The following is a 12,276-nucleotide window of genomic DNA, read 5'->3' as shown; positions in this document are numbered from 1 at the left end:
TTAACCTAACAATTTTAAGTGTCTTCAATAGAGTTGCGAAGCTAGCACTACAACTGTTTCACATCGCCTCTTTTTGTACAGCTGCCTCAGGATTGCTAACACAGCCGACGCATTGTTTATATCATGTTGTCCTGTATGTTTCAGGAAAGTGTTGCGCAAGCTTTAAAGCCCGATGCAAATTGCAATGTTACTTTAAAAAATGCCCCAAAGCAAAAGCAGTTCCCTGATTTATGTTTTCCCACTACGAGATTTGTGTACCTGATCAATAAAAAGGTGCACTTAGGTGTCACCTTATGGAGATTTCATTTAAAAGTCATGTGGCCATTGGAATGTTTCATCACAATACTGATGTCTCTGATGCTCCAAGCCTTATACCTACATATTAAATATATTGTTAATGTTGAAAACTCAAATAAAACTTTGTTTCAAGCTATTTTATGGTTTATTTTTATCTTTCTATTTTCTGTAGATCTGCAGGGTAGAATATGACTAAAAATTGAGAGGGTTTACCTTCATTCAGCTGGATGGTCGAGCGTGAGTGAGCAAGGAAGCCCTTGGAGTGAGTGAGTGTGGCATTTCACTTGTGGAGGTGTCAGACGGAAGAGGCAGAATGGGCTCTTTGCCCTGGGACCCACATTATTCATGACCTACGCTTCTGCAACAAAATGTATTTATATAATACACAAAGCAGATCCAAAAATATATTTTATAATGAGACAGTCAATGGTGGCCTCCACTTTAGAAGGAGAAGCTGCATCGTAATGCAAAACTGTCTTTTCTTCCGTAAAACATATTTATCTACTTAGAAGTAAAAAGTGGCTCCGATGAACTTTTTATGTAGGCCTCACAAAAGCCTCTGGCAAACACGTTCAACTGAGCCCTTTGGCAATCCAAAATATTCTGTGGATCATGACAAATCGTAGTGGAATTGAACCTTACACGTAGTGCAAAATTGGCAACACTCCCCAATTCTCCTACAGCAAAATACATAAATACACCACACAACACCTTGTTTGTGGAGAATATTGCTGCAAGTTTATTTGCATAACAAATATGCCAACATGGTGGGTTATCTTACAGGTGATCCAAGGGCAGGCAAGCCCCCCTACGACACCTGCCCGCCTGATGAGCCAAATTACATTGTTGGCGTCGCCAATCAGTGGTTACCAATTTTTATGAGGGGGCACCCCTCCCAGGGGTGGGCCGCCAGTCCACACCCTTACTCACCCCCCCGAAGGGGGCGGAGCATTCCAGGCAGCCCCCGGTTGCTCAGGCCCACAACTGCCAATGGGACTAATGGGGCACCGTTGCTCTTCCAGGTGACAACCCCAGGACATCCCTGGGTGCACTTGGCTTTGCACCCTTGTTGTGCTCCTGCATAGAGCACTCTTCTGTACCTTACAGCCTCTGGATCACCCTGTAACTCCTCCACAGCTCTGGGTGTGGCCACTGTCACAATCAGGGTCTCCCACCAAAGTAGGCATCTTTAACTAAATCCTGCTGATTCCCCTGTTTCTCCCAGGTCCAGCCAAAACCAGTCCCAGCTGATACTGGCAGCAGGACCCTCATACCCTGGAAAGTCAAATCATTGCCTCTCAGCGTGGATACCGGTGGATTGCATCTCCTGCTACACATTACTTCCATGAGCTTGTCTCCTTGTTAGTCCTGCAAGAGTAAGCACTAGCAGGACAAGGGCTGAGCAAGTAGCAGCTTTGGAGGGGTGTGAGGGAAAATGTCTATATAGAGGAATCTGCACACCCTGTCTAGCCTGATGGGCCCGCACTGCCCCGGACCGCGAGGGCATCGGTATAAAAACTGCAGTCCCGAAATCACCACGGAGACCTAAACTCTTGTGGGCAGCACCGGAACTGCTTCACCCAGAGCACCAGCGGTGCCTCCCCTCATTGCGTGCCCGCCCCTGTCGCTGGCAACCCCATGAGGGAAATAAAGATCCTCGAGGATCCGCCCCCTGCATGCCCCTGTGGCCCGCTAATGAAGCCTCCAGGTGCCCTGCCAGGTAAGCCCGGTACCCCGTGGAAGAAGCGTGGCACCGGACCGCAAAGCGGAAGGCAAACTTCTGTTGGGGCATCCCTGGTAGACGTTGGGTCGCGCGTGGCATGTAGGACCGCCACTACCTCCGCCCATCCGGGGGGTGCAAACCCATCCAAGCACACCCCGGCCCGCATCTGGCTCTTGCATGGATTCCCCACCCTGCGCATTCGACTGCTCTCCCCCTTGCGACAAACCCACCGAGGGGGTCCCTCTCGCCATACAAAGGCCGTGCATACAGTGTGATCGCCGTGCAGGCCATGCGCGTCAGCCGCCTCCTGGACCGTTAGAAACCCCTCCAGCTCAGGCCCCTGTCCCTCTCCCTGGCCCCCTCAGCTACACCGGTACCTGCAGCAGTGAACCCCGCAAGCGGGGGCGGGGACAATAATACGTGGGACATGATCCCGCGCGGGCCTTTACCCATGGAACCAGGGGGTGGGGAGGGGTGCTAGACTAACCTCGTGGTCCCCAGATTGGCCTTGGCAGCAGTCGCACAATCTCATAGCGGGACGGGCAGCAGACAAAGAGGCCGCACTGTGGGCGGGATAAAATATATATACTTCCTGCCCTCCCCCACCACTGCCGGAAGTGACGTGGCCCCTGGCCATTCTGGCAACTAGAAGGGGGAAGCTACTAGCAGATGCCTTGTGTGCCCTCATGTGGCACTATGGCGGGCGCCCTCTTAGGAGGGGCCCCTTAGTGGACCACGGGCAGCCCACATTTCAATTCCCCGGGACCTGAACATGTAAGCTTTACCGCTTGCTTCCTGGTATTCGACCGTGGATATTACAGGACTTATTTGCTGGAGCTGTGTTAAGTAGACTTTTAAACCCTTGCCAAGCTGGCCCTGGCATGCTTAAAAAAAATATCGATATGACTTGTTTGGAGGCTGAGAGGCACACTGCAAATTGTGAATTAAAGAGAATGGAAAACTCAACATAGCTCTTACAAATGTCTACAATACTTGATAGTAACAAATAAAACTCAAGTAACAAAGTTTTTTGTGACATGTATTGATACTGAGCTCTCTGGAGCTGCCCCTGGAGCTTTTCCTTTCTCCAGCCCTCTCTCATGCACCCCCTTCAACAAGCCTGCGAGTGTGTCTGCTAATGTGCGTGCTCTCACACAGTTCCATTTCTTGATTTGTTAAAGAAAAAGCGCCACAGCCCTTGTCAGAAGACAACTTGCATTACCCACTAGCAAAACGAAACTTGAGGGAGCCCCTGCAAGGTACCCAGAGGGACCACCTCCAGACTCCATCGCAATCTCTCCGGCTGCAGTACAAAGTTGTGGGGTCTCCCTGGAGCTTGGAGGTCCCCTGCACCACAGGGGCTGCAGGGGCCTGTGTTACGCCACTGGCACCACCCATTGCCCCTACCAGCACTGTCAAATACGGTACCTTCACAACTATTAACCATCACACTCCTATAAGTGGGACAAGGCAGACTGTTCGAGTAATAGCTTGGTAGGCAGGTGTTAGTAGTTTTTAATGTATCTTGAATTAGTAAACAACTGTTGTGGTGCTCACTCTAAAAAACAGACAAACAGCGTCACCATGTGGCAGGCTATCATAAGTGCCAGTATTGACAATTGAGTGCTGGTGCCGAGCACTGGAAACCACAGGCTCAAGTTAAGCACTGCCACACACACAGGAGCAACATATATTGGTAAATGGTGATTGGTTGCTCCAAGAATATTTTCACTTGGTGTAACAAATTGGAGTATTACTTGAAGGGGATGAAACCCCACTTCAAATAATAATCACAATACTTGTTAGGGTTAAACCACTGGAGTCACTATCTAAACCTTTGTTTTACCCTCTGGTAGCTTGGCACAAAGCAGTCAGCCTTAACCTAGAGGCAATGTGTAAAGTATTTTTGAAGTACTCAAACAGTTATAAGGCGATCACACAACACAAGACAAATCTAAACCAATTTAGGGAAATAGAGAATATTTTAATTAATAAAATGACACAAACATGATAAAAATCCAAGAAGTAGAACTGGGGAAATACATTTTTAGGGTTTGACTTAATTAAAATGACATCAACATGATAAAGAACCAATAAGTAGGACTGGGAATATGTATTTTTGAAGTTTGCTTTACAAACTGTCAAAAAGCAGAATATCATCAACTGAAGGTATCTGGTTGTGCTAGCCTAGGTCAATGTGAAAGCTTTAGGCTGACCCTAATGGATGGATTGTCCGTCAGATATAGGAATTTGGTTCGTCCCGGTGGATAGTTTAACTTCTGACTTATAAACTTTTATGGAGAAAAAGGGATCATCAATCGGTTGTCGGCAGGGCAAGCTGCAAGCTGGATCCGAATCCTGGATTGACTTCACAACGGAGCTGTTGAAAAGTGGGATCCTAATGTGGCCATTGGTCATTGATGAAGACAGTAATGCTCTCAGCAGCCGAAGCCCGAGGTCTGGCCCAGGAAGGCCTTGATGTAGATCGGATGCTGCTTGGCGTCGGTCCCAGTGAAGCCCTCTTCATTCAGATTTAGCAACTTTTCTAGAAGCCAGATCCCCCTTACCCGGGTAAATCAGCAAGTTGATGCTAATTTGTCATTGATTGCTTCAGCTTCAGTGGTGACTCCGGTCTTTATTTGTTCGCTAGACAGAAAGTTGGCAATCAGATTCTAAGCCCCACTTCTTGCAGTTTGGGGGCACGAGGAGTACACTCAAATACCTGTCAAAAATTCAGGACATGGAGGGCACCACTTAGGAGTTAGGATTCGCACAAGCAGAGTCCAGCAGCTGGGTTCATGGTAGGTCCAGTTAGCAGTTTCACAGAGAGAGGCCTCTGGAAGCATGGTGTGTTCCTGTACCTCAAACTGGAGGTCAGTCAACTGACCGTTGGAGCCACTACTGGGTCCTAGGTTTGAGGCAAGCAGGTCCAGTCTTTCTACAATTCCTTCAGACAGCAGGGCAGAACTTATATTGACTCATCACAGGCCCAGGATGCCCATTGACCGACTATGGTCGGAGGACAATCGTTTGCCCACCCCCGTTCCTTCAGTTCTTCTGCCAGTGACAGTTTAGGCATCCTTTGACTCTCAAGAAAGGACTGAGCATAGCTCCCTGGCTACCCTGTCTAGGAATGCCCCTCCCCATACCCAGGCCCATTTTATGATCTATCGGGTAGCAATACACATCTCTCCACAGTGGAGTGATCAGGGTTCATGTGACAGCTGGACACTGACAGGTAAGCCTTTTGGTTTTAGGCAGGAAAATAATACTTTCTAAAAGTGTAATATTCAAAATAGTAATATAAAATCCAACTTGACCATTAAATCAGGGTTTTAATTACTATTAAAATTAGTCTTTTGAAATATTTTTCTAGCTATTATCAAATTGAATTTAAGCACGTGCTAAATGTAATAGTGTAAACCAGTGTTAACCCATAAGACAGCCAGCCATGCCCCAGTGATATGCACCTGGCACTATAGGCTTTTAAGGTCTTCCTGACTTATAAGTAATTAAAAGAAAGGATTTGGTCGGCCAGCCTGGAAACATGTTTTATAGCCCTACTTGAGTGGGTGGAACAGTGACTGTTGCAACCCATTAATAACATTTAATTCGTATGCCCTGGCTACCGGTAGTACCATATATTAGAGAGTTACTAGCAAATTAAATGTGGCAAACAGGTGTATACTAATTTTAACATGTTCGAAAGGCACAAGCTTTTTACCACTGGTTAGCAGGGGTAAAGTGCACAGAGTCCTCTGATCAACAGAAATGGGTTCAGCAGGGGAAGGAAAAGATCTGGGGGGAATACCACGTAAAGATGGTAATTTGCAACTGTTGGTAACATATTTATATATTTATTTCTGCAGAGCAGACCTAGTCATGAAGACATCAGAATGCATCCAGGATAATAAAGAGCAACATAACCATCTGTTAGGGATGGTATAGAGTCAAAATATCGATTCCATAATATCGACTAGACACAATATCGAGTTAAAAATATAGTATGGACATAATATCGACTAGACATAATATAGACAACAAAAATATCGACTAGAAAAAATTAATATCGAATAGAATGGACATAATATCGAATCAAAAATATAGAATGGACATAATATCGACTAGACATAATATAGACAACAAAAATATCGAATTTAAGGTAAGTTAATATTATTTTAAATTGTTTCTGTAATATAAATCTGTAGCGGGTTGTGGGTTTATAGGGGAATAGGGTGGGAAGTATTTTAATTATAATTAATTAAACATGTCAATTTATTTATTGATATTTATTTAGAATTAATTGTTAATTAATTATTCATTGGTAATTAATTAAAATATAATTGGTAATTAATTATAATTGATTAATTGATAAATATTTTAAATTTAGTAATTTATTTTCTGTAGCGGGTTGTGGGTTTATAGGGGAATAGGGTGGGAAGTAATTTAATTATAATTAATTAAATTTGTTAATTTATTTCTTGATATTTAGATAGAATTAATTGTTACTAATTAGTAATTAATTAAAATATAATTGGTAATTAATTATAATTGATTATGTGATAAATATTTTAGTTTTAGTAATTTATTTTCTGTAGCGGTTGTGGGTTTATAGGGGAATAGGGTGGGTGGTAATTTAATTATAATTAATTAAATTTGTAAATGTGTTTATTGATATTTATTAAGAAATAATTGTTAAATAATAATTAATTGGTAATTGATTAAAATATTACTGGTAATTAAAATTAATAGATTAATTTTTAAATGGTAAATTAATTTATTGTTAATAGTTAATTAATTAGTATTAGTAGATAATTTTTATAATTAAATAATTTTAATTTGTATTTATAAATAATTATTTAATATGTTTTATCCAATTGTTAAATATTTTAATTAATTTGTAATTGGTATTGCTATTTATGTTATTTATATATATATATATATAAAGTATTTACTTTCCCTACTATTGCACTCTCTGAAGTTGGAATAGTAATTTTAACCCCTACGCTATCCAACTATTTCCCTACTGTTGAACTCTCTGGAGTTGGAATAGTAATTTTAACCCCTGCGCTATCCAACGCATTCCCTACTGTTGCACTCTCTGGAGTGGGAATAGTAATTTTTACCCCTACGCTATCCAACACCTTCCCTACTGTTGCACTCTCTGGAGTTGGAATAGTAATTTTAACCCCTACGCTATCCAACGCTTTCCCTACTGTTGCACTCTCTGGAGTTGGAATAGTAATTTTTACCCCTACGCTATCCAACGCTTTCCCTACTGTTGCTCTCGCTGGAGTAGGAATAGTAATTTTTACCCCTACGCTATCCAACGCTTTCCCTACTGTTGCACTCTCTGGAGTTGGAATAGGAATTTTAACCCCTACGCTATCCAACGCTTTCCCTACTGTTGCACTCTCTGGAGTTGAAATAGTAATTTTTGCCCCTACACTATCCAACGCTTTCCCTACTGTTGCACTCGCTGGAGTGGGAATAGTAATTTTTACCCCTACGCTATCCAACTCTTTCACTACTGTTGCACTCTCTGGAGTGGGAATAGTAACTTTAACCCCTACGCTATCCAACGTTTTCCCTACTGTTGCACCCTCTGGAGTGGAAATATTAATTTTTACCCCTACGCTATCCAACTCTTTCCCTACTGTTGCACTCTCTGGAGTTGGAATAGTAATTTTAACCCCTACGCTATCCAACGCTTTTCCTACTGTTGCACTCTCTGGAGTGGGAATAGTAATTTTTACCCTTACGCTACCCAACTCTTTCCCTACTGTTGCACTCTCTGGAGTGGGAATAGTCATTTTTACCCCTACGCTATCCAACGCTTTCCCTTCTGTTGCACTCACTGGAGTCGTTACAGTACAATTAAACCTCTTGCTATCCTACGGTAAAAATATTGTATATGTTTTGTTAATAATATGTATATATATATATATATACAAAATAAATTATTGTTTTTAAAGTTATATTATTTATTTTTTAATGTTATGTTTATTTAAGTATTTTAAATAAGTTAAAATTAATTTTATTTATTATATTACTTTTAAATTACTTTTAAGACATTTAAAAAAACGATATTTTGACAGTCTATATTTTTTACACTCGATATTTTAAAGTCGGTATTTTTGTACTTACCTGTTTGAAGATAGGAAGTCGATATCTTGTCAGTCTATATTTTTACCTCGATAGTTTGACATCTCGATATTATGACAGTCGATAATATTTCAGTGATCCGTTAGGGATATAGGATCAGGGAGAAGGGGACCTAATGCAAGCAAGGACATTCAGGGCCCCGTCACTGGTTTTGCCAACAAACTGCCTATAAATGAGATGAATTGGGCCCCTAACAACCTTCAACCCTAAAACCACTGCACCTACTGCATTATTACTAGCTATGCTACTCTATAGAGTCAGTTAACTAGTTCAGTGTTAATTTGGAAAGTAAACATATAATTAAGTAGTCACACCACTATCAATAAGCAGATATAATGTTTTACTTAGAGAAAGTTGTTTACATTTAGGGTGATTAGAAAACATTTTACTCACCCAACTTCAATTGTTTGTATGCAAAAAGCTAACAACTTATCCTACAATCTGCAGGACATGGGCAGCTCTTTTGAATAGTTAAAAAGATAACCAAGGGCCAGATTTATATATTGGTGGGATGGGAACTCCGTCGCAGTGACGACTGAGCTTTCTCCCCGCCGACATAGTGGTCCATTCGCTCAATTTAATTACAGGTGGACCATCAGTTTGGCCAAGGCAGAAACTACTCCAATGGCCTTGGGTAAGTAAGGGCCGTTCACTAAATGGCTGCATGCTCATGTGCCCAATACAGATGGGTGGACATGTAGCCATTTTTTATTGTTCTTCACCTCCAGGCAAAACCTGGCGGTGAGAAACAGCAAAATGTAAATAATACTCTCGTTTTGGGATTTTCTTTCTTCACAATAAATAATACAATTGTTTGGTGCAGGACAGCAATAAACAGTGATATGCATTGACAGGAGCCGCCATGATGACGGTTCCTACCAATGCTTTATAAATGACTGCCACCTTGGCTGTCATTTAAAAATGTGTCAGTCGAGTCCTCTACTAGGACGACGGAGTTATTCATTCTCTTCCCCTAACGGAACAACAGCCTGACCTCCAAAATATAAATCAGGCCTAAGTCTTAACTTTGTAGCTTTCATCTGTAAGTGTATACAATTAACAATAGTTTTGAAATGCAAGCTCTAAGGATTCAAATTACTTTTTAAAATATATATTTATACCTACACATTTGCATGGGTGCCAAGGGGAAGTGATTTTCCACTTGAAAACCTATTTTACAGTTTGACAGAAAAGGAAAAAAAAGTGCATTTGCATCTTGTCACAAGCATTGACAATTCCAATTAGCCTGGCTCAGAACTGAAAGTGCTACTTCGATTTAGACACTTTAAATAGTTTACATGTTCATCATACATGCATCTTCGCAGTTATCCTTGTACACTTGCAATCATTCATCACACAATAACTTTAGCTTACATTCATCTGCTCATGCATCCACAATAAAAAATAAAAATACACACAAACTCAGAAAGCATACGTAAGATAAATGTTAAGAATAAACATTGAAAAAAGAACACTTAACAGCATAACAGCCATGTGCTTGTAATTAAGAGCAAGTAGAAAATGTAACACAGGAGTGAGAGGCCATCTTGAAATGATCTTGGGTATAGTGATTAAGTGCTGTACCAATCCGATTTTGCTTTTAAATGTAGTGCCCATTTTAATCAGTAGAGCAATGCTACCCAATGGACAATACAATTCAAGATGGCTGCCCAATTTAGAAGCAGTAGCCACTGGGATTTGGTGCAGTGCAAAATATCGAGGAGCAGAAATATCGAATTTCAAATATCGCCATGCACAAATATTGTGTGCAAAAAATATTGTTACCAATAATATTGATTTTAAGGTAAGTAATATTGATGTTAATAAGGTCTATGTTGTGAATATTGATGTTAAAAATATCTGTGATTAACTGGTTGTGATGTAGTCATCTGGTCCTTTAACAATCAGTCATATCTTCATCGAAACATTCTTTATATTGTAATTTGCGAAATGGGTGATTCTCCTGCCTAAGGCCCTCCTAATGACCTTGTGCAAATTTATTCTGGACTTACATGGTAGAAGTGGATCACCTGGTCATTCCAAGTATTCCAAGGGAAATTATGTAATGGGCAGTTCAGTAGGTAAAAATTCTTGGCATCAGAGTGAATACAATAGATTTTTTTAATCTTGCCAGAGTCCTAGAAAGTTTGATTCAAGTGTAATGTCTGAATGAGGTATTACAAGAGAGAAGAAACATACATGGAGGGATTTCCCACTAGGTGTTTTTATTGGATAAATGAATGGCTAAAAGTGTGTAGACCCGTGACCATAGGAATTAGCCAGAGAGTGTAAAAGCACATGCCTTGCGCTCGCTGCATTGCCGAGTCACCTATGTGGCAAGCAAAAGGTAAGTGGTTTTATTTATTTAATTTATGTTAACTATCCCATGGTATGACGGCTTCCACCCGCCTACCCACGCCCCTCTCCGCTTCACCCAACTGAGCCACCGTGCTTACCTGCACGGGCTGCCGTTGAGCACAATACAAAAAAATATCAACTCAAAATCATATTGCAATACAATTATGGTTATAATAAGCCAGTAATTTCACAAGAGCAATGAAATCCTTTTTAAAATTATCAGCAGTTACATGTTGTTAGGTTTGGAGTAGTATAAGGGCATGCATTTAAAATGTGTAACTGAATAAAAATAGATTTTTTAAATGAAATCCATCAAGCGAGTGTGTTATATGGGTAGCAGACCGGCACTGATGTCCGTTGGTATACCGAGATATTCTACACCTGGGGGTCGATTCCGATTTGGGAAAAACTGCTCCGAATAGCCGCTCGGAGCGTTTTTCCCGTACGAATCGTACCCTGCACGAATCCCGTACGAATCCCCGTACGTACGACGAAGTACGATTCGTAACAGGAGCCGTAATCCGTACGAGTCGTACAAGACACCGTACGACTTTAATCTCCATACGATTCTCCCTCGGAACCCGCTGTACGCGTCATCCGTACGGTTCGCGGCTGGTTTTTTACGACCCAGCAAGTACGATACATGTCGGGTACACACCGTACGACCCTTTTTCTACGGGAGCTGAAAACAGCCGTAAAAGCAGAGTTCGCGCCGAAACAGGTACGGAACGGCCCCCCGGGTACGGTGCGTACCCCCCATGATCGCAGGGGTAAGCACCGTACACCTGCGATCATGGGGTGTACGAGCCATACCCCCATTGTACGATCGGTGTACAAGCCGTACCCCCATTGTACGATCGGTGTACGAGTCGTACCCCATGTACGATCGGTGTACGAGCCGTACCCCCATTGTACGATCGGTGTACGAGCCGTACCCCCATTGTACGATCGGTGTACGAGTCGTACCCCATGTACGATCGGTGTACGAGCCGTACCCCCATTGTACGATCGGTGTACGAGTCGTACCCCATGTACGATCGGTGTACGAGCCGTACCCCCATTGTACGGCTCGTACACCGATCGTACAATGGGGGTACGGCTCGTACACCGATCGTACATGGGGTACGACTCGTACACCGATCGTACAATGGGGGTACAGCTCGTACACCGATCGTACACCGATCGTACAATGGGGATACAGTACAATGGGGATACACTTCATACACCTATCGTACAATGGGGGTACGGCTCGTACACCGATCGTACAATGGGGGTACGGCTCGTACACCCCATGATCGCAGGTGTACGGTGCGTACCCCTGCGATCCTTGGGTGTACGCACCGTACAGTGTGTATGTGTTTGTGTGCTTTCCCATACGACTTGCCCTTGCCCTTACCTGACGTGGACCGTACGAATCGCGTCCTCATACCCCGGTCCGGATCGTACTCGTCGGGTCGTACGGCATGTGTACGAGTCATACGGTATGTGTACGAGTCGTACGGTTCACGGTTTCAGCCTTGCAATACGTACGGATCGCGACGATTCGGACGGATTCACGGAATACGGATCGTACTTCGCGATTCGGACGGACGGGTACGATTCGTATGGAGAGGGCTCCGGATACAAATCGTACGGACGTTTTTTTCCCGAATCGGAATCGACCCCCTGGTGTCAGTGCCGTGGTATGGAAATAACTACACAATGAATTCTTGGAAGACACAGAGAGATTTGGT

The 12,276-nt window shown here is 42.7% G+C and overlaps 1 protein-coding gene across 1 annotated transcript in view; it reads left to right on the top strand.

Moving 5' to 3' along the window:
* Window positions 1-12,276, top strand: part of PDGFD (platelet derived growth factor D) — a 968,283-nt gene that overhangs the window by 125,365 nt on the left and 830,642 nt on the right. The gene's annotated exons all lie outside the window — the stretch shown is intronic.

This window comes from Lissotriton helveticus, chromosome 8, assembly GCF_964261635.1.
Source record: "Lissotriton helveticus chromosome 8, aLisHel1.1, whole genome shotgun sequence".
NCBI classification, from domain to species: domain Eukaryota; kingdom Metazoa; phylum Chordata; class Amphibia; order Caudata; family Salamandridae; genus Lissotriton; species Lissotriton helveticus.
The sequence above is the reverse complement of the archived record's forward strand: the minus strand, read 5'-3'. Positions and strand labels throughout refer to the sequence as shown.